The sequence below is a fragment of the Ceratotherium simum genome, unplaced genomic scaffold (assembly GCF_057802395.1).
Source record: "Ceratotherium simum simum isolate JZ-2026a unplaced genomic scaffold, ASM5780239v1 HiC_scaffold_43, whole genome shotgun sequence".
Taxonomy (NCBI): domain Eukaryota; kingdom Metazoa; phylum Chordata; class Mammalia; order Perissodactyla; family Rhinocerotidae; genus Ceratotherium; species Ceratotherium simum.
Window position 1 is genome coordinate 5,111,690 of NW_028261259.1, and position 20,317 is coordinate 5,132,006.

A 20,317-nucleotide genomic window follows, 5' to 3' on the forward strand; every position below is an offset into this window, starting at 1 on the left:
CTTCATCTATTTCGTATGTGGGTCACCCCCACAGCATTGCTGCTGATGAGTGGTGTAGGTTTGTGTCCAGGAACCGAATCCAGGCTACCGAAGAGTAACTCACTGAACTTAACCACTAAGTGGTGGGGCAGGCCCCTAGACTGGGCACTTTTGGGATTTTTTGTGTGTGTATGTGAGGAAGATCAGCCCTGAGCTAAGATCCGATGCCAATCCTCCTCATTTTTGCTGAGGAAGATTGGCCCTGGGCTATCATCTGTGCCCATCTTCCTCTACTTTTTATATGGGATGTCGCCACAGCATGGCTCGACAAGCGGTGCGTCAGTGTACACCCAGGATCGGATCCTGCAAACCCTCGGGCTGCTGAAGTGGAGCACACACACTTAGCCACTGCGCCACTGGGCCGTCCTTAGACTGGGCAATTTTAACTACAGAAATGCATCCCTTACAGTTCTGAAGACTGGGATGTTCAAGATCTAGGTTCCAGCTGATTTGTTTTTGGTGACAACTGTCTTCCTGTTTTGCAGAAGGACAGCTTCTTTCTCTACCCTCATCTGGCAGAGAGAGCTCTGGCCATCCATATCCTCCTAAGGGCACTAAACCCATCATGGGGGCTTCACACTCATGGCCTCACCTAAAATAATTAACTCCCAAAGGCCCCGCTTCCAAATACCATCACGTCGGGTATTAGGATTTTAATGTATGAAATTGGGTTACATAGACATTCGGTCCATAGCATTCATGAAACCAACAGTTAACAAATATTTATAGACATCATACAGCCCCAACTGAAGAATGTTCTGGAGATCATGTGGCAAATGATACAATGTCCTTCCCTTCACAGAGTCTTCTTGTGGAGGCAATAAAAATTAACAGGCAAACAAAACTTGTGACATTAAAAAGCTAACATAGATCAGTTATGACCGATTATACTTACTATTGTCTTCTGGTAACACAAGTCTGATTATCAGAGTCCAGATTAAGCAAATTCCCCCGGGTGAGTGCATGTCTGGCAATCCCACCTAAAAAGGCTCTCTTCCCTTTGTGAAATTTTATTTCATCTAGTCCTGTTTGCTTCAACATCCCTTTGGTGTTTTCAAACACACAATATTTATTAAATCAATGTTTAATTTTGGCTCTGCCTTTACCACATCTGACTGGAAGCAGATGTTACTGGACTTTGCTGGAACCAAATTTCATTTCACTTTTCCTCCCCTTTCTACTCAGACTCGCTTCTCTCACTGTTGAAATAGCAAATGCCTTAGGGGAGAAGCCGCGTGGAGCTGGTGCTCACAATCTTGTGCTTCCCTCGTCTCGGAGATTATAGACCCTCGAGTCGTGCCTGCAGAGCGGGTTCTCCAACCCTTCAAACAGCTGTTCTGTGTGCTTTGTCCAGCTTTTATAGCTGCCCAAGGAAAGCTACGCAACAAAACTGGAACTTGCAGTAATTTTATCCTGAAATGTTTTAAACCAATGAATATTTGTCATTTTTCAATGAGTATAATTTTATAAGAAACATTTAAATAGGATTTTAACAGCAATAATGGCTGTTCTTTGGCCAGAATTCCATGTCATTCATTGTTTGGAATTATATCTAAGCTTTGATACACTATTCTCAATGCCTTTTAAAATATCACTGTCCCTTACATTTAAATATCTTGTGATGGGTTTGTATCAGTCACCTCCTTTGTACCATTTCAGCTCCTCTTGGCTCCTCAAACCCTTAAGTCATATGTCATTTAGCAACCAGCTTTGCAGGTATCATATTTGCTTTATGCAAGTGCCTCCTGATTGGTCCCCACATGTTCTCCCTGTGCCTTCTGCCTCTCACTCTCACCCTGGGGTGTCCATGTTGATGCTGAGGTGTGAAAAACCCCCTGATCAAGCCCACACATGCACGGCCACGTTCCTTGTTGTGTGGATGTGTGTGTGTTCAGCAATTCTGTATGGTCACAGGGGGCATGGCTATTATGGCATCTGTGTGAAGGTGTGTTTTGTTGATGTCTGTGTGTGTCTAGAGACACACAGGCCCAGTTGATGGGTTGGTGGTCTCAACTGGTCTGAACTGGACGAGGGGTCTCAGTTCCTGAAAGAAAACCCTTAACTATTCTGTTGATAAGATAGGGTCAGTTGAACTGGTCCTGGAGGGCCCATGGTTGTGTTGGTATATGCATATGTATGAGATTATCTTGATGTGTGTTAAATATAGAGTATACACAAAGCTAGGCTCTAGTTAAAGTGGTCAGGACAGATTTTAATCAGGCATATACCACTAAAATAGGGAAGACCTATGATACATTTCTTAACAATGGAAGGCAAGAGAGACTTGGATTAAATCTTCAAGGTATAGAGAGAAAATAAAGTTCAGTGTGTACCCAATCAAACAATATCTGAAGAACTGGGGTGAATTAAAGATATTTTTATGCCAACATTTACTAAGAGTATTACCACCAACAAATGCTCATTAAGAAACTTTGAAAGAATGTACTTTAAGGAGGCCAGCTACCTGGTGTAGTGGTTTAAGTTCAGCATTCTCTGCTTTGGAGGCCTGGGTTCGTGGGTTTGGATCCCAGGCGTGGACCTACACCACTGACCAGCCATGCCGTGGTGGTGACCCACATACAAAGTAGAGGAAGATTGGAACAGATGTTAGCCCAGGGCTAATCTTCCTCAAGGAAAAAACTTAAAAGTAAAAAAAGAATGTACTTTAAAAAGAAAGAAATTGATAGAAGAAATGCTAAGATGTAAAAATGGATCATTAGGATAAAAAAGGGTAAACATCTGAATAAATCATTGAAAGCATGACTTTACCAAACAATAATAATATTGACAATGTATAACTGATGGAGTTAAAAACAAATGACAAGGGAACTTCTGTTTTAGAGGAGACTAGGACAGGAAAGCACTCTTGCTGCAAAACTGGACAAAGACAGATAAGTTATAAATATATTTTTAGAGCATCAGAGAACTTCAGAGTCAACCAAGTAAAATTCCAGAAAGAAGAAAAACTATTGTATATGAGCAAGGAATTTTATCTTTCTTTCCCCTGCAGGCGTTTTCTGATTCTGGGTGCTTGCCCAAGATCTGGTTTGCTCAGTCAGAGCCTCGGCTAGGGAAAAGAGAAACTAGCCAAACTTGTAGTGATTCAGCAGGACACTTCAGCAATCAATTCAGCAGTGATTGTGGCAGAGGAAACCTGAGGGCTCTCAGACACACAACTGCTCTTCCTCACAGCACCTGTGCTAAGTTTCGGTGCCACACAGGAATCTGGGTAACTAGGCCAAAAGCTTCCACAAAGCAAAGTGAAACCTCCAGAAGTGGTGGAAGTGGCCTAAGTCAAACATATTGTTAGTCTGACCTTCAGGGAATTTGCCATATTGTGAAGCGATGTAAGGTAGGAGGTTGGAGAGCTGCGCTGAGATGTCTGAAGGGCATAGCTGAATTTTCTGTGGGCTCTCAAACCTCAGGAAACAGAGATCTACCAGACTTAGAACCAGATCCCTATGCGGGGGAGGGGAGCACAGCAAACAGGAACAGGGGGAAAGCGGAAGGGCTGGGTTTACTAAAAATGAGACCCAGACCCAACTCTGATCAACATCTAATTGGACTCAGGTGCTCGAACTTCACTCTGTTTCCCAACGAAGGAAGATGAAGTCATGTGGAACCTCTCCAGTTACGTTACACAGACCTTACAAAGACACCGGTGGGAGGCTGGAGAAGGCAAGCCACAGACTGGGAGAAGACCTTTGCAAATCACATATCTGACAGGACTATAAAGAACTCTCAAAACTCGGCAATAAGAAAATCCAAGTTTAAAATGCACACAGATTTGTACACTTCGCCAAAGAAGATACACAGATGACAAATAAGCACATGATAAGATGCTCGACGTCATTAATCGTGAGAAAAAGGCACATAAAAACCACATTGAGATACTGCTACGTACCTATTAGAATAACTAGAATTAAAGAGGTTGACCATACCAAGTGTTAACGAGGATGGAAAGTAACTGGAACACTCCTATATTACTGGTGGGGACACAAAGTGGTTCAGCCTCTTTGGAAAACAGTTTTAAAGTGGAGTTGGTTATGCAGCTGTAACAAATTAGCACAAATTTCATGGCTTAAAACAGCCCAGATTTATTGTTTTACAGTTCTGTAGGTTAGCAGTCTGACACAGGTCCCCGTGGGATAACATCAAGGTGTTGGCAGAACGAAGTTCTTTTTGGGGGACTCTAAAGGTTAATCCATTTCCTAGACTTTTCAAGCTTCTAGAGACCACCACATTCCTTAGCCTATGCCCCACCTCCTCCACCCTCAAAACCAAGAAATCTGCATCTCTCTGGCCCTACTTCCCTTGTGGCATCTTTTTTCTACTCTACTGCTTCTCTTTCCCTTTTAAGGGCCTTTGTGATGCACTGGGCCCACCTAGATAATCCAGGATAATCTCCCTATTTTAAAGTCAGTTATCAGCAACTTTAATTCTATCTGCAAATTTAATTCACCTTTGCCAAGTAAACTAATGTATTCCCAGGTTCCAGGGATTAGAACATCTTTGTGGGCCATGACTTTGCTACCACAAACAGTTTTTAAAATAAAGTTAAACATACACATACCAAATGACCCAGCAATTCCAGTTCTATGTGCTTACCCAAGAGAAGAAGACTTATGTTCACACAAAAACTTGTTTGCAAAGATTTATAACAGCTTTGTTCATAGTCAAAATGACAAAACTGAAAATAACTCAAATGTCCTTCAACTGGTAAATGGCTAAACCTTAGTACATTCATACAATGGATACTACATTCAGCAATAAAACAGAAGGAACTGCTGATACAGTCAACAACATGGATGAACACTCAAATAAATGTATTGCGCTAAATGAAAGAATACAGACTCGAAAGGCCAAATACTGTAGGATTCCATTTATAGGATATTCTAGAAAAGACAAACCATAGGGAGGGACAACAGATCATTAGTCACCAGGGGTTAAGAGTGGGGGAAGAGTTGACTACAAAAGAGCAGCTCAAGGGAGTTCTGGGTGCTGGAACTGTTCTGCATCTCAATTTTGGTAGTTGCATAGCTCTATGCGTTTGTCAAAACAGTTGTACAAAGAGGAAAACAAATACTTCATTTCTCACCCATCAGATTGGCAAAAATTTAAAAATCTGACAATGCCAATCTGACAATTCCCAGGGCAAGGATGACTCAAACACTGGTGGAGGGAATGGAAATTGTTAAAACTTCAGAGGATGATTTGGCTGCAGCTCGTCAAGATGCAGATGCACATCAGCCTCTGGCCCAGCAATCCACTCACAGTCAGGTGTCCATTCTAGGGAGTCCACACGTGTGCTCGAGGAGACACACACAAAGATAGTCATTAAATGTGGTAGGGGAATGAATTAATTGTGGTTAGTAGTTATTTAAAAAAGAAAGGCAAGAAATGCATATGGGAAAGAATCAACCCTGCTGGCTATATATATGATATGAGAAGGTTACTCATTGGTTTGTCTACTTAATAGTACATAGCACAGAGAGCACTGTACTAGGAATCTGGAGACAAGCATCTGAGCATTTAGTTCCAACTCTGCCACTAAACTAACAGTCAGTCTATGGACGACTTAACTTGAGAAACCTCACTTTCCATTTCCTGGAAAATGAAGAGGTTAGGCTCTACAACCACTAAAATTATTTCCAACTCAACAATTCTATGATTCAATAAATCAACAATAAAAAATTGTAATCCCAAGTACCTATGTTGAGAAACTATTTTTCCCAGACACCCTGAAATCAGAAACTATCAGAGAAATAAGACATCTTAATATATTGATACATAAAATGGTCCAAATTTCTTGGAATGTCTATGACCAGCTTTTTAATCAAGATCATAACTCAGAAAGAGTGTATAAGCAGCTAAACCCACCATATTGACTCGGGTCACCCTCAGGTAAAATTATATATCCTCCCCCACTTTAACATTCCAAAACAAGTTCCCCATACTAATGAGTCCATTTTGTCAAGTTCAGGTCTGTCTAGCCAAAAGTCATTCATCATGTGTATGGTAAGATTTACTTGATTTTTTAACAAAGATAAAATGATGAATGGCTTTTTGTATTTTTCCGTTTCATTTATAAAGATCTTACATTATAATTCAATAGCTTCGGCCTGCTACAATAATTTAAAGAGCGTTTTGAAACTTGTAACATGCCATGTCCAACAGGATCTAGTAAAAAAATCAGTAGTTCAGAATCCAAAAATAGTTATTTAAAAATTTCATTACCGCCAATACTTACACTTCAAAGACACCAATAACCAACATGTCATTTCTTCCTACTGCAGAATTTAATAGGTTATTAACTTCTAGTATCATCCAAAAGCATAATTAGGATGCTATCATTAAAATGTATTTTTAATAAGAAATATTAAAACTAATGATTAAACTATTAAAGTAAATGATTAACTAAATATGAAAACTAATGACAACTAGCGTCAACTAACGACCTGTTGTCTTTCCCTATGTTTTATCTTTTCTAGAATATCATACAAATGAAATCCTACTGTATTTGGCCTTTTGACCTTTCACCTTTGTCAGTCAAATCAAAATTTCAAAATTCTTGTTCTATGGGCTTTCCAAATCTAAATTCTTACAATTCTAAAAGAGTATGGAGATAAAACACACACTGCATACTACTTCTAAAATCCTCCTCCTTATCCGATTTTAATTTTAGCACCAACTGCCAAGAAAATCTTTTCAACTGAAGCCAAAATTCCGTACACATTATGTCAATCATCAATTGATCAGTCATCAATCTATGTTAACAGAAGGTGAGTTATTATTAGGAAGCTACATAATTTGCGCCAAAGATTGTTTAAAGCTCCTTTCATTAAATGCACTTTACAACAATTCAAAGTTTGCCTTGCAAATATAGAGTCAATTATCAGAAACTATTAATACGATTAGGCTTTTCTATAAAGGTGGTCCCAAGGAAGTAGGAACCGTTCATTTGTTTAAAGAACGTAATGAAGAGCCCAATAGCCTGAGCAGAGTCAGGCAGAGGAGCGCTGACCACAGTGCCTCTTCTGAAGGAAAGTGTTCACCCGGAGATGTCGCGACGTGGCCTAGACGGGGTCCAGGATGGCGCGAACTCAAGGGCGTGTGCAGAGGGCAGGTGACTCCCTGCTGCCCCCTGCACCTCGGATGGGTGGGCAGGAGGCCCCAACGAGGTGAGGCCCCGCTGAGCTGGGGCCCCGCCAAGGCACAGGGACAGGCTGGCCAAGCGGCGCTCTTTGCTCCTCCAAGGGACAGAGGTTGGGATCCCCCGCCTGGAGCAGCCCGCCAGCAGCCCCAGCCCCCGGTCCCATCCGCCGCCCCGGACACCGCGCTCCCGCCGTATGCGGCGGAGATCTCCACGCCGAGCCCACAGCCCACCGCCTACCTCAGCGCCACTCCTGCACAGCGCTCCTCCACACTGCAGAAAGGAGAGCTCCCCAGCGCTGAAAATCCTGGAGGAAGGATCCAGAAACTGCTCGAGCCCCCTCCACAAACCCCAGTGGCCACCACTTCCGCATCAGGGACTCCGCCCCCAGTGCATGCGCCCCGGGGCTCTCCAGCTCGCCAGTCCCTCTGCCACTCTGAGCACCAGTCCTGCGCTTGTGCGGGCCTCCGAGGATACAATGGGAACCCCTGGGGGGGCACTGGGAGGGGTGTCGGGGATTGGGGACCAAGGTGTCCCTGAGATGGAGAGCAAGGGCGGGCTGGCGCTGTGCAACCCTTGACTCTGCTCTCCCTGGATGACCTTCAGCTCCTGGAGAAGTTCTGCCTTCCCTTGATGTGGCTTCTCCTGTCCTGAGAAGCCCATTACACGATCTAACATCTGTTTATAAAAGAACGATGACATCCTTAACCCAATGTGTTGTGTCTCCAGAAGAATTCTCTGCTTCCCCAGAAGATGAGACAGGGAGCAGCTGGGACCGGGTTCTGACCAAGGAAGGAAGGATGCTAAGGGCACAGCTGACTCCCCTCCACTGGCTCCTTCCCCTGATCCATGGCCCTGATAGGGCAACAGTGCTGGGGACTACTGCAAGAGACAACGTTCAAGTGTTTGCCCACAGTATTACATTTCTTATGGTTTAGTGGTTAAAACAGGGGGTTAGCTGTCAGTTTTTCAGATGATTTCATTTGCAGAAATGTCTTTGGACAAAGAAATTTGTTTTCTTCTTCTCTGATTTTTAAAATCAATAACAGTAATTAAAATACTTATTTTCTTAATCTCATTGTCATGCAAAAAGAAAAAAGTCACCTAGATTTCACCAAATTGGCCAGATTTTCATTAAAACTTTGGAAGTATTGCTGATTGAGTTAAAGAAAGCATTTGGGAAGAACAATTACCTTCAGATAATATCTTCCCAGATAAATGTACAAACAGAGTTATGAGCCGTTTTGAGGGGCCTGGCAAATCCAGTTTGAGTTTTACAATGGATCTTCCAAAGTACAGAATAATTAGTAATTTTCTGAGGAGTTTTTGAGTAAATGTTCATGTCGCCTTCATCAAATAGGTCTGTTGATTTAAATGAAGGTTGAACTACAGATAAAAGTTTTCAAGAGACTGAGACATATTAGGTAAATCACAGTAAAAACATATATTTCAGGGTGGCCAAATCGTGATCTCCCACAACGTGTTCAAACACTCTATAAGAACTAACCATTACCACTCACATATAAGATTATATAGGAATGGAAGAATTTTGGCTGACCTTTTATACAATGGTTCAGCCAAAGCAGATTTCAGACTCTACCACTTCAATGATTTAAGGATTTGAAGCAGTATTTTTAAATACAAATAATCTCAAAATTGGTAATATATAAAGTATATTACAGTGTTAACTAACCAAAATAGTTAAATTTGTTATGTTTCCTCTGTGGGGAGAGAGAGAGAATCTCCCTCTGCCCTTTTCCTTAAGGTTCTTATGGCTGGCCAAATAATTAACCAGACAGGTTAGCAGGAGAAAATAATACCAAGTTTAATAACATGTATACATGGGAGTGAAGGAAGTAAAAATTATATTAAAAAGTTACTACCTTAGAGACAGGCACCTCCACGCCCTAAGGATTCCTGGTATAAGGGGGAATGTTTATCGATCCTGACTGACTCTATTCATGGAAGACCCACCCTAAACTGTTCGGGGAAGAATTGAGAACAAGAGAGTGCTCCAGAGGGATAAGTTTGGGAGGGTCGGGGTGGAGGGGGTCCAGATGGGGACGCATGTGTGTAACCTGATAATCGCTTCGCGCCATAGCAATTCGCGCCATAAAATGTAACTGTTTAAATGTTTTGAATTAGCCAATCATGTAAGACCGCGCCAACCTTTTCCCGCTTTGTGCTCCCAAACCCTATATAAGAATTTGCCCTTTAAGGTCCGGGGTCGACTCCTCTGTCTCCTGTGAGAGATACGTGTCGACCCGGAGCTCCGCTTAATAAACCTCTTGCGTTTGCATCAAGATCGGTCTTCTGTGTCTGTGGGTCCGCGCCTTCCCGAGACTGGAGTTGGGGTTTCCTTTTTGGGATCCTACAGGAGAAACTCAGAAATGAGCAACTCGTCCCTCTGTCTAAGCTGGCCCCTTAAGTATTGCAGTTAAAGGCAAGGAAGATGTTGGGGGTGGGTAGTGGTCTTGGACCTCAGAAGGCAAGACACAACTCACATGGAGATAGAAATGCAAATGTTTGCCTGACAACTCTTCTCAGGGTCATCTATAGAAATTGTAGTCAGGGAGAGATAAAGTTTTTGATAAAATGGGCTTGGTGCCTTTCCTGTTGTAACCGCTATCCTACATTATCTTTACAGCCATCATGATAATAACTCCTTCCTGAAACAGATCCTTTGTTTTAAATTCTTTAGGCAGTTTGGGAGGGGAAATTCAAATATTCTTCCTGAGTTCTCTGAGTCCTTATTGTCTTCAGCTAGAAATAATCTGCATACCAGAGTGGTGCCTCCTGGGGTAGCTTGCCCTGAGCACCATCAGTTCCCTCCTCTGAAACTTCCCTAGAAGTTTCACAGTCCTTTTGAAAATTAAAGTAGTTTCATAGTCCAGAAGCTGAGTTGGTAAATTGTTTCATCTCACTGAATACATTTCTTAGTCCTGATAATAGATCAGTTCAATTAAGTTCATTTTAAAAGGTGGTGATGCAGATGGGCTCTCAAGGTTACGCCTATATTGTGGAAGCAAGCAGTCAAGTATTTAATGGAAGCATTTCTATGTAAACGGAAGAAAAACAAGGTTAATGGTTGGAGCAAGTTGTAAAGCAGTTTCTGAGTATAGGGGACAGCCTGTTAAGAAGATTTTTAGATGTCAGCTTCAAAGCATCTTTTGCAGTTTAAAATGTCTCTGATGATGTCATCGGGTAATCTCTTAAATTTATATCAAGTCCATCAGCTTCAGTTTGTAAGGCTTCAGGAAAAAGGGCAGGTTCAGTTTTTAGTGATTCCAAATGAAAATGATGGAAAAAATGAAAAACGTTAGTTCGGACATCTGTAGACAGATATTTTAGGAGACTAGAAGAAATCAGGATCCAGTCCAGTCAACAGATATAAAACAAAAACCTTAAAAGAAAATTAACAAACTAGGATCTAATATCCGCAAATGTACACTATAGTTTTTACTGAAATATAATTTTTCTTTCTAAGATCACCCTCATTTTTATCAAAGATAGACAAATTAAAACTAACTAGTTTGCAAAATGTCTAGTTCCAATAGTGTTGGCCCAATTATTTACATAAGTACAGCAAGAATAGCAGTTGATCACATAGGCTCTTTTAAATCTGCTTTGCTGGAACTTTTTAAAGGAATATCACATTGAACTTTAAAGGCCTCTCCAGGCCAGAAAAGCCAAGCCAAGGATTTTGTCATCAGACTTTGCCTGTAATACCTACAGATTTGGGTGAATTCCTCTCTTCCGAGGTTCCCCCAAAATATTTCGAGGTTCCTTGTGCTTGCCAGATAAGTGACATTCTTTACTTATCCTGGTAAGTGCTGCTTGGAACATAAGGTACCAGGCCAATATTTCCACGTGGCTCTATTCCATAAAGTCCAATCTTCATTCCTCAAAAGCTGTATGGTTATATCGCAAATATGATGTTCCAGTCACAGCCTTGGTAATATAACCAGTGTTTCCAATTGTGTCCTGTTATAAGGAGAACAGATTCTTATTGAACTTATGCAAATAACTATATTGCCATGAAAACAACAATACTCACTTACTAAGGGTTTCCATATTCCAGGGATCAGATAGAGAGAAAAAGAGAAATATTTCAATTTTACTTACAAAAATATCATTTACCAAATTGTTATAAGTCATATCTAGCTCAGGACAAAAGAGAAAAAGTTTTCCTTAACTCTGAAAAAACAAAACATTAAAAATTCAGCAATACATCAAATGAAAAATCATAAAAATTATAATTATCCTTATCAGTTCATTCAGTCCTGTGTAATCCATTCTTGATCCCAATCTTTCTGTTAGCAGCTTCATGAAGTTATCAGTCTTTCCATCAGATTTCTGTAATTTCTCACCAAGTTCAGTTTTATGATCAGAAAGTTTGTCAGAAACCTGTACTCCAGTGTAAATGTCAGAGTCCTTTCCATGAATTTTCCTGAAGTTGAAATATTTTGCAAAAGCATTAGAGCAAAGAAATAAGTCTGTAAAGAACAAGACCTCAAAATGGCAATTGACAGAGAAATTTGGTTAATTTTGTGACATACAACACTTTAAAATAATAATAACCAGAATTATGACTGATAATCAGGACAGATCAGAATTTCAGTAATGTTATACAATTTTAAAACACCTAGGTCAATAACATTTGCCCACATAATAACACCTAAGCAGACTTATCATCACTTGTCTGACAATGCTTTCCATGTAATTTAACATACTGAATAAGCCTAATAAATTTAGTATCTTTCCCCTTATAGGAAGAGAGCAAATTTCTTTGAGAAGTTCCAGGGCCCTTTGAAAATTCTCAACGAAAAAAAGTAAAAAAAGGACTTTATTTAAGATATGAATTTTGGGGAGCTTGTCAAAAATAGAAAACGTTAAAGAAAAGAGAGCTTTAACAGTCCAAAAACCTTAATAGAGAGACCTCAGTCTTTTGAACACAGGAAATTATTTTAACAGTTTTTTTCTTTCTGTCTTTTAGGTAGACTTACCCAAAGGTAAAGAAAAATCTTTTATAACCTCTTTAGGAAGTTCAAGAAAATTATCCTTTTAAGAGAAATAAGACCAAATGATAATTTTGTACCAGCTTCCTTCTGATATTAAAATTCATTTACTTAATTAAATTCATTTCAATCTTAGCCAACTTGACCATACAAAAACTCCTTTTCCAGAATTCCTCTTCCACAAACCTATAACTTTCTTTTTACATTCAGAATTTGTCCCATGTCTTTCTTTTCCCTCCTAGTACTTGAAAACAAATTTATCTTTCTTAATCAATCAAATAAAATATTTCCATTCTTTGTTACTTCTTTATACATCTTACTTTCCTTGTACACAGACATTTTTTTTAATATTTAGTAGCTTCAATCACATATACTAATTAGAAATTTGAACTCTTAGAAACCCCAATTTGTAAGTAAAAACTACGTAAACCATTATAAACTTTCTTTTACATTAGTATATCGTGGCTTGGAAAATTTATAAACACTTCATAACTTCTAGAAATATGTTACTTTATAGTACAATCTTTTAATAAAACACATGTTTACCAATAGACCCAAAACACCTTTTAATTTTTCTGCAATGAAAAGACAAAAGTAGACAAACATACATTTAGCAATCAATGTCTAATATCTTATCTTATTTGGAAATGATGATACTCAGTGAATTTTTATCACAAAATTTAGCAAAACTCTAAAGTTTTAAGTCACCAAAAAGATTTTGGAAGCTCTAACCACCATAACACATAATTATTATTTAAAGTTCACCCAACATTCATCTTTTTCACAACTATTAATTTACTTGTTCCCAATAATTATTTAGATTGCCTATAAGACTTCATAAGACATTAGATAAAATTAGCCATCATTTAAATTACTATTTTTGTTAACCAGTTCTGTAATAGAAATAACATCAGTTTTTTGTACAAAAGTTCATGTAAATTTCATCGCCTCTTATACCATTAAACATAGTTATCATTAAGATTTTTATCAATAGGTCTTGGTCTTCTAATTTTGGACAAGGGAAGCATTCCCACTCAGACATTTTAAAACATACTCAGGCAAAGTTGATGTAACCTCTTTATATAAAATTAGCTCAAACATTCCAACATTTATAATCTTATAAACACTTAGACTTTTACATGTTCTCAATTCAATTGTAACCTGAGTCAAGGTCTTAAGGCTATTTAAATTTTTCCCTTCCTTTTTCTGGCCTTTTTTTAGGTATCAATTAAAAAATTGTGTGAGAGCTCTGAAAACATTTTTTTCCCCCAATTTAGAAGTTTTCCCAATTCAAAGGATCTGTCGTTGGGCCATTGACGAGTAGGATCTTCATTTGTATATTTATTCCAATAGTGACTCGATCCAATAAGCCTTTTAAGGAAAGACCCGGAGGTAACTTTCCATGCTTAGAATAAATCTTTACCATGGATGCAAGAGGCGTCACTGGTGAGGACGCAGATGATGTAGCCCCCATGATCCACAGAATTCACTCCCAAAGATATTCAGAAAAATTAAAGACCTTCATTGCACAGGTGGTAAGGACGGTGTAGTGAAAACGGTGTCTCCGCTCTCCCACAATAGTGTGGGATGCCTCCAGTCACAGACCCGCTAATCTGTGACATCGGGCAGGCAATACTGGAATGGGATTTTTCCAGCACTAACAAGCAACGAAGGTTAAGACGACAAAAGCCCTTATGGACTGGGCCCTTTATGACAAACTCCCCTGAGAGCTTGGCATAGCTGGACAAAGAGACAGTTCAGAACCCCAGTCTACTCGACTGGCCAACAAGGAACACCCCAGTAAATGCACCTTCCGTATGGTGGAGACCAAGGAGAATATTTTCACTGGTCACAAAGCCAAGTTGTCTCAGGAGACAGAACAAGACAGAAGGAAAAACCTCATCCGATTTTTTTCTTATGTGCACAATGACAGCTTTAGCCACGCCTTAGGTCGCTTGGAGTCAGAATAATACCTGGGGGGGAGGTGCCACGTGGTTCGGAACTGTGTCCTTTACAGAGTACCTCGTCGTTGCATGGACATTTTCTTGCAGTTGGCGGGGGACCTGTGTCATCTACCCCGTTCCATGACCCAAATTATCCTGTCACGGGAGTCTTCTGAAAGTGGCGAGCGCCCTAATGGTTCTTAACTGCTCGACCCGTGCCCACAAATTTGTGGCCGTTTTGGCTTCCAAGATGCCCTTGGCAATGGCCTTCACTTCATGTGCATATTAACCCACAGCAAAGTTTGTCTAAATAGAAACCAATCTGGTGAGACCTGCAAACTCACCAGTCTGTGGGGCCGGCCCGGACAGCAGGCTTATAGGGCCTATGCCTGCGTCCTACCCTATGGTATTTCCTTCTTATGACACATGATACAAAGGACAAAGACAAAAGAGAAAAACAGAGACTATCTCTGGGAGGAAAAAGGATAAAAATCAAAACCAAGAGTACTCTACCAAATTTACCAGAGTCACTAAAAGCAGAAGAAACTAGTTTCCCAAATATTTCCTCCTGCCAATCTAAATTTAGAAAGAGAAAAAAATTCTCACCACTTCCTTCCACCGGACTCCACAGGTAGAGATTCTGGGAGGCTGATGTGGTAAGAAGTCTTACATTTTGCTGGCTTTTGTCAGGCATTCCCGTATTTCATCCACTGCAGTAATCCTGGGAGAAGGCATTTCTTCCAGCCAGAGAACGCAACTTGCCAGCCAGTGTAGCCCCACGTTGGGCACAAAAACTGTTGAGGGTGTGAGAGAATCTCCCTCTGCTCTTTTCTTAATGTTCTCATGGCTGGCCAAATAATTAACAAGACAGGTTAGCAGTAGAAAATAATACCAAGTTTAATAACATGTATACATGGGAGAAACTCAGAAATGAGCAACTCGTCCCTCTGTCTAAGCTGCCCGATTAAGTATTGTAGCTAAAGAGGAGGAAGGTGTTGGGGGTGGGTAGTGGTCTAGGACCACAGAGGGCAAGAAGACAACTCACAGGGAGATAGAAATGCAAATGCTTGCCTGACAACTCTTCTCAGGGTCATCTATAGATAATGTGGTCAGGGAGAGATAGAGTTTTTGATAAAAGGGGCTTGGTGCCTTTCCTGTTGTAACCTCTATCCTACATTATCTTTACAGCCATCATGATAATAACTCCTTCCTGAAACAGATCTTTTGTTTTAAATTCTTTAGGCAGTTTGGGAGGGGAAATTCAAATATTCTTCCTGAGTTCTCTGAGTCCTTATTGTCTTCAGCTCGAAATAATCCACACACCAGGGTGGTGCCTAATGGGGTAGCTTGCCCTGGGCACCATCACCTCCATTTATAAGGGTGCACCCGTTATATACATTCTGTACATATTTGCAAAAATCACTTTTTCCTTTTCAAAATTTATTTGTTTTAACTTTTAATAGTGAGAACCTTAGTGTTGGGTAAACTGCTGCACAATTACTCGAAATGCTGTGAGTCTTTTTGAAAAGTGTAGAAGTCTAAAGATAATGAAAAATACATTTCTCCAATGTCAAGTCCCTTGATGATCTGATAGGCCTCTGTCTAGTTGTACCCGGAAGAGATGGAATATTGAACACCAGCACAGCACACAAGGAAACAGGCTGCCAACTTGAGGGATTCCCATGGACCACAGAGTGCCTAGCAGACTCTTGGAGATTAAATCTGGGCTTTGTCCATGGGTTGGCACTGAGAGGAAGATTTTGCTTAAATGACCAGAGAATAGACAACATATTTTGTTGATAATAATTCTTACCATGTAAATTTCTTTATAAATCTCTGAATAAAATAAAAAAATATAATCCTCATAGAAATCAACTCTTACTGACAAGCCCCACAGCCTTCTCTAGAGAGCTCAACAGAAAATGTCTCCACTGACTGTGAATTGTTCTTCTCTGAAAGCCAGCCAGTACTTCACTGATAGCCCTGGATAAGGAAGGGCAGATACAATTCTTTGAAGATATTTAGCTGAATTGAGAACCAAAAATCCTACCTCCAGTTGGCTCCTCTGTGAGAATGGATTGCCGGCCTTGTTTAACAGCCTGAGCTGTTGAGGTTTCAGATGAGATAAATTGCTCTGTTCCCCAGGGATGGAAAAGCTGGACTGTGACATCGATTCAGGGCTGAGATTTTGCAGGTAAAGATAAGGTCATAGAGAGGAATAAAGATTTCAGCAAATTGGTTTGTTGTTCTCTACAGTGGAAAAAATTTAAGAAGCAGATAGTCTCTCACTCCAACTTCTCTTCCCTGTTCTCTATCTGTCATATCACTGTAAAAATTCTCTCTATGAAATTTCAGTCTTTTTTCTTTGTAGTGTGCTTATTATCATCTTTATGAATTCTTTGACTTCACCACCTTCTTGGCACCAAAACGCTAGCCATTGAGATATTATTATAGATTCAGTTTTGCAATTTCATCCCCTTATCTCTATTTTCTCTGCCATTTCGTAGTTTTAGTTCTTATTGTATCTTATGCTTGAAAACATTTGAAGCTTACAGTGTGTATCAGTTCCTTATTTTCTCAAATTTTTATTATCTTAGTGCAGTTAACTATTACTTTTTTTAGAAAAGAAGTGAAATACATAACAGAACAATACACTCTAATACATTGACCACTTATAAAATTAAGTTCAACCTGAAATCCCTCTCCACTTAACAGAGGCCATCTTTTATAATCCACAATGATTTAGTGTGGGCAGGGTCAGTTTATCAACGATTTTTGGATGTTTTAAACCACATGAGATATATACAAGGTATGGTAAAATTGTTAATCTTGCAGAAGTAGTAGAATTTCCTGATGCTTAGGGGAGTTGGTGGTGGAGAACCTGAATCATATGAAAAGTAGTTGATTAATTAACACCTGAGTTTGTTAATTTGGTAAGGATGATGATGAGACATACATGTTGAAAAGATAACTTTGCATATCAGAGTATTTTCAGAGGACACTGGGAAAATTCATAATATTCCCAAATACTACAAAAAATGACCATTTTTTCATAAAAGATGTCATACATGACCGCATCATATACTTCTGTCAGAAAATTTGCAATGAAGAAAATTAACACTTCAGTCATTTTAATTCTAACAATTTGTTCATGTTTACTAGTAGGTTAAAAAAACTTTTTAGAAATAAAGTGATAAGTGATGTACTTGCTTCATTTTTAAATTTTTTTAGTAAAAATCTTTTTCATATTTTTAAAAATATTTATTTGTATTTATTTTATGCTGAATTTATTCCTGGGCCCAACGACTTTTTTTTTAATTAACTAACACCAATTCTTTTCAAACTCTTTCCAAAAGTTGAAGAGGAGAGAATACCTCTAAAGTCATCCTATGGGCTTAGCACTACCCTGATATCAAAGCCAAAGACACTAAGAGAAAAGAAAACTATAGGTGTATATATTTGATGAATATTGATATAAAGATCCTCCATAAAATAGTAATAAACTAAATTCATCAGCATATTAAAAGGATTATACAGCATTTTTAAGTGGGATTTATTCCTGGAATACAAGGATGTTTCAATATATGAAAATGAATTAATGTAATAAACCACATTAACAGAATGAAGGAAGAAAACACATGATCATCTCAATGGATGCAGAAAAAGCATTTAACAAAACTCAACATGCTTTCATGCTAAAACCACTAAAAAACCCCTCAGAGTAAAAGGAAACTACTTCAACATAATAGAAGCCATATATAGAAATCCACAGAGAACATCATATTCAAGGGTGAAAGACTGAAAGCTTTTTCCCCAAGATCAGGAACAGGGCAAGAAGGCCCATTTTCACCACTTCTATTCAACATGGTATTAGAAGTTCTAGCCAAAGCAATTAGGCAATAAAAACAAAGAAATAGCATCCAAATTGGAAAAGAAGAAGTAATATTATATTTGTTTACAAATATTATCTTATATGTTGAAACCCCTAAAACTTCCACCAAAAATTTGTTAGAACTAGTAAATTCTGCAGAGTAGTGAGACACAAAATCAACATACAAAAACTAGTTGTTCTTCTATACATTAATAATAAGTAATCTGAAAAATAAATTTAAAAACTTTACATTTTTATTTACTCTAGCATCAAAAAGAGTAAAATACTTAAGAATCAACTTACTCAAAGAGGTAAAAATTCCAATGATGGTTTTGCAAAAATAGAAAAATCATCCTAAAGTTCATATGAACTCTCAAGGGACACTGAATAGCCAAAACAATCTAGAAAAAGCAGAACAAAGTTAGAGAACTCACACTTCCTGATTTCAAAACTTACTATAAAGTAATCAAAACAGTGTGGTACTGGCATAAATACACACACCATACTAATGAAATAGCACAGAGATCCCAGAAATAAAACTTTGCATATATGGTCCAATGATTTTTGACAAGGGTACAAAGATCATTCATTGGAGAAAAGATCAGTTTTTCAACAAATGTTGTTGGGAAAACTGGATACCCACATGCAAAAGAATGAAGTTGGACCCTTACTTTACACCACATACAAAAATTAACTCAAAATGGATCAAAGATATAAATGTTAGAGTTGAAGCTATGAAATCCTTAGAAGAAAACACATGGTAAAAGCTGTGTGTCATTGGGTCCAAATGCCATTGCAAAAATGATTTCTTTAATATGACACCAAAGACATAAGTAACAAAAAAATAACAAATTGGACTTCATCAAAATGAAAAAGTTTTCTGTATCACAAGATACTATCAACAGAGTAAAAAGGCAAACCATGGAATGGTTGAAAATATTTGCAAATCACAAATCTGATAAGGGATTAATATCTAGAATAAATAAAGAACTTCTACAAGTCAACAATAAAAAACAACTCAATTTAAAAATGCAGAAAATACTTGAATAGACATTTCTCCAAAGAAGATATAAAATGAACAGGAAACACATGAAAAGATGCTCAACATCACTAAGTATCAGGAAAATGTGAAATAAAAGCACAATGAGCTACCTTTTCACACCCATTAGGATAGTTACTATCACAAAATCAGAAAATAAGAAGTGTTGGCAAGGATGTTGAGAAATTGGAACCCTTGTGCTCTGATGGTGAGAATATAAAACTGTGGAAAACAGTATGGCAGTTCCTTCAAAAATTAAAAATAGAATTACTATATGATCTAGAAATTCCACTTATGGGTTCTGAAATAATAAAAAACATATTTATCGGCCTCTGCGTCCAGTTCTTGGCACAGAGCTCCTAAAACCTTTGTAATTTCCCCAGTGATAAGAACATTAGGAGAATCTTTTGTTCTATTGAGGCAACTCTGGGTGGGCTCCTGGATGGCTCCTGAATGGGGACTGGTCACCAGAAAGACCAAGCCCTGATTAGAAGCTTGGAACTTTTAGCCCTACCCCTTATCCTCCAGAGAGAGGAGAGGGGCTGGAATCTGAGTTAATAATTGATCATGCCTATGTGACGGAGCCTCCATTAAAATCCCAATAGAAGGAGCTTCAGAGAGCGTCCAGGTTGGCAATGACAAAGACTGCTTGGAGAGTGGTGCACCTGGAGATGGCATGAAAGCTCTGTGTACCATCTCCATACCTTTCCCTATGCACCACTTCCAACAGGTTCTTCTTGAATTATGTCCTTTTATAATAAACTTGTTATCAAGCAAATGTTTCTCTGAGTTTTGTGAGTCACTCTAGCAAATTAATCAAATCCAAGGAGGAGGTTGTGGGAACCTCTGGTTTATAGCCAGTAAGTCAGAAATACAGGTAACAGCCTGGGCTTGTAACTGGCATCTGAAGTAGAGGTGAGGTTAGGTGGGTGTGCAGACTTATAGGACGGAGCCATCAACCTGTGGAATCTGATGTATCTCTGGGTTGTCAGCATCAAATTGAGTTGAATTATCTGGCCACCAGCTGGCATTCCAAGAATTGCTTGTTGGAGGTGTGGGGAACCCTCCTACATGTGAAAAATGAATCTGAGAACACCATTTATGGGTATACACCCAAAAGAACTGAATGCAGAGGTATAAAGACGTATATGTACACCCATGTTCTTAACAGCATTATTCAAAGTAGCCAGACGCTGGAATCAAGCCAGGTGTCCATCAATGGATGAACTGACAAAAAAATGTGGTGTATACACA

At 39.0% G+C, this 20,317-nt stretch overlaps 1 protein-coding gene across 2 annotated transcripts in view; it reads right to left on the bottom strand.

Moving 5' to 3' along the window:
* Positions 1 to 20,317, bottom strand: part of LOC147911461 (ral-GDS-related protein-like) — an 87,960-nt gene that overhangs the window by 57,831 nt on the left and 9,812 nt on the right. Inside the window, exon 1 of one of the 2 annotated variants that reach the window (XR_015550983.1) lies at positions 7,433 to 10,626. The exons of the other annotated variant lie outside the window; for it this stretch is intronic. The gene's annotated coding sequence lies outside the window, so the exon portion shown is untranslated. Of the gene's footprint in view, positions 1 to 7,432; positions 10,627 to 20,317 lie in introns of those variants that run through there. 2 annotated transcript variants of the gene reach the window in all.